Below are 2,500 nucleotides of genomic sequence, written 5' to 3'. Positions count from 1 at the left end.
CGTCAAAAGAATTATGTACTTTTTTGCGGGAAAAACCTGTTCCTAAAAATAAGTTTACTCGGGAAAAGGTTGACTCAACGAATTAGTGGACTTGACGAGCTCCTGCCATTTTTTATTCCCAGGAAGTGGGGGAGGGGAGGGGCAATTATCATTGGTGACAATTTAACTTGACGTTGTTGAACTCTCAAGTCTTGCCACACCTCTAGCTTCTTGAACTTGCAAATTAATGTCCTATAGATCAAGATGGCGGTGAAAGTTTTCTTCCTTTTTTTTAGGAGTCGTAAGTGGGGGCTTTGTTTGGTTTTCAAGTTGATCAATGAGCTCTATTATTTCAGTTTAAGTCGGTTATAGCGATGTTTATCGTGACGCCAAACATTTTTATTAATATGCCAACCGGAACTGGCTTTTGAAACAATGGCCGTGTTTCCACGAGTGGTTTTTCAGGTCGCTTAGCGAATGACAACCGAAAATTCCGTGAAAACAGTTCCTTTCCCATCTTGCTTAAAGTTAAGCGAGTCGGCAATTTCAGTAGAATTCTCATTAAATTTAAGCCACCAAACCAGGTAGCTAAAGCGAGTTGACAATTACTTTTGGCCTCTGAGGAGTCCCTTGCGGGGTATTCAAATCGGAAATACAGCAGGCGTGCCATTTTTACTATTTGTATTATTGTATTACTTAATTTTACCCGTGACAACATGTATCATTTTTAAAGCGCTTAACGAAGTCTGCAAACAAACCACTTTCCGAAATGTTAAGTGAGACAACTGCTGTCGGGAAAACACGGCCAATGACTTCTTTTGTATCGTGGTCAGTAATTGGAAAATTTGAATATCAAAAGAAATGTGACGTAAATGTTTGTAGACAAGAAATATCGCTATAGATAAGATTCAGTGGATCTTGGACTGTTCTACCTCTTTTAAACGCGAAAGAAGATACGACATGTTGCTGAGGACAAAACGTTGAGTCTTGACCTGGCAATCCGAAATCACGCCAAGCGTTAGGCATCTATAGGCCTTATTCACAATAGTCGCCATGTTGGTTTTCAAATTGTCATGCAAATTAGCCATGTGTTATGCTGGGGAGCAAACATTGGAAAAAAAAGGCAACTTTCGGAAAATCGGCTCGTCGAGATATTGACATAACATTGTTAAAAAGTACATTTCAGAACTTAAAATTAAGTACCTTTTATAATAATTTTCTATATTTGATTGCCTTTGACATTTTGACTTTCTACTTCGTTATCTCTTCATTTTTCACTAAAAGAACATCGAAGTAACTTGTGTTATCATTCTATTTTACTACTTAGGTGAGAAAAATTCAATGAACGTGAAAAAAATCATCAGGGTGGCTAAGATGTTCGTTATAACCTCTCGAACTTGTGTTGTTTGTCCCCTCAGAAGTGTGTAGCTAATTTGCATGATAATAGCAAATCTAACATGGCGGCCATCGTGAATAAGGTCTATTCTACGGTGCTTTTAAAGGGACATCTGTTTCTTCTCTCCTTTTTCGTAAGAGACAAGTCTCTCTTCTCTTATTTATTAAGTTGATTTTGTCCGCCGCTCCTTTTCTTTGTGCCGCTCACTTCTTTTTCGCAGCTCATTTTTTCCTGCAGCTCACTTTTTCTTTCGCCGCTCACTCTAATATTTGGGGATTTTTTTTTCGCTGCCCACCTTTTTTCGGGTTAACCGTCACCCTAACCCCTAAGACTCGAAAACGAAGAAAGTAACCCAAAACCCTCAATTTGGCTAACCCTAGGCCTAAAAACCAACTATTAGGTCTAGGGTTAGCCAAATTGAGGGTTTTGGTCATAGGGGTCTTAAGGGTCGTTGTCTTCAAGACACCCTTTTTTCCCCCTTGCTCATCATTTTTTACGGCTTCTCAAAAAAAGTGAGTGGCAAATTAAAATTAAATTGAGTGCCAGAAAAAAAATGAGCAGCAAAAAAAAAAAGTACAGGCGAAAAAAAAAATTAGCGGGGAAAAAAAACTGAGCGGCAGAAAAAAAAAGGAGGAGCGGACAAAATCAATATTAGAAACAGAGAGAAGAGACACTGGTCTCTTACGAAAAAAGAGGGAAGAAATAGATGTCCCTTTAAAAGCACCGTACTATTCCCCTTTGTCACACGGCGGCCATATTGTCCCGGGAGACCAAAAAAGCTTTGTTTTACCACGCAAAGCCTCGCCCCCACGGTTTCCACTGCGAGGCTTGGCGTGGTAAAACAAAGCCTTTTTGGTCTCCCGGGACAATATGGCCGCCGTGTGACAAAGGCGAATTGGCGCGTTATTCAGTTGCCCGCGACTTGGCAAAAAGAGATGATAACTAATTAAGGAAAAGACACAGACACCTTTCAGAAATTGCAAGAGATTTCAGGTGGAAATGAAATTTCTGCGTCAGTGAAAATTACCAATTAAGAAAACAAATTAATTCGCGAGGCATAACAAATACTTCTATCATCTAGAGCTTTCCTTACTTTAACCCTGATCTTGCTTCCGGCTTAATTAA

General features: G+C 39.5%; 1 protein-coding gene across 1 annotated transcript in view; it reads right to left on the bottom strand.

Annotated features, from left to right (window-relative positions):
• LOC138014528 (myotrophin-like) overlaps positions 1 to 2,500 on the bottom strand; it is a 463,943-nt gene that overhangs the window by 169,779 nt on the left and 291,664 nt on the right. The gene's annotated exons all lie outside the window — the stretch shown is intronic.

This window comes from Montipora capricornis, chromosome 8 (assembly GCF_036669925.1).
Source record: "Montipora capricornis isolate CH-2021 chromosome 8, ASM3666992v2, whole genome shotgun sequence".
Lineage (NCBI taxonomy): Eukaryota > Metazoa > Cnidaria > Anthozoa > Scleractinia > Acroporidae > Montipora > Montipora capricornis.
Note: the sequence above shows the minus strand (reverse complement) of the source record. Positions and strands in the feature narration are given on the sequence as shown.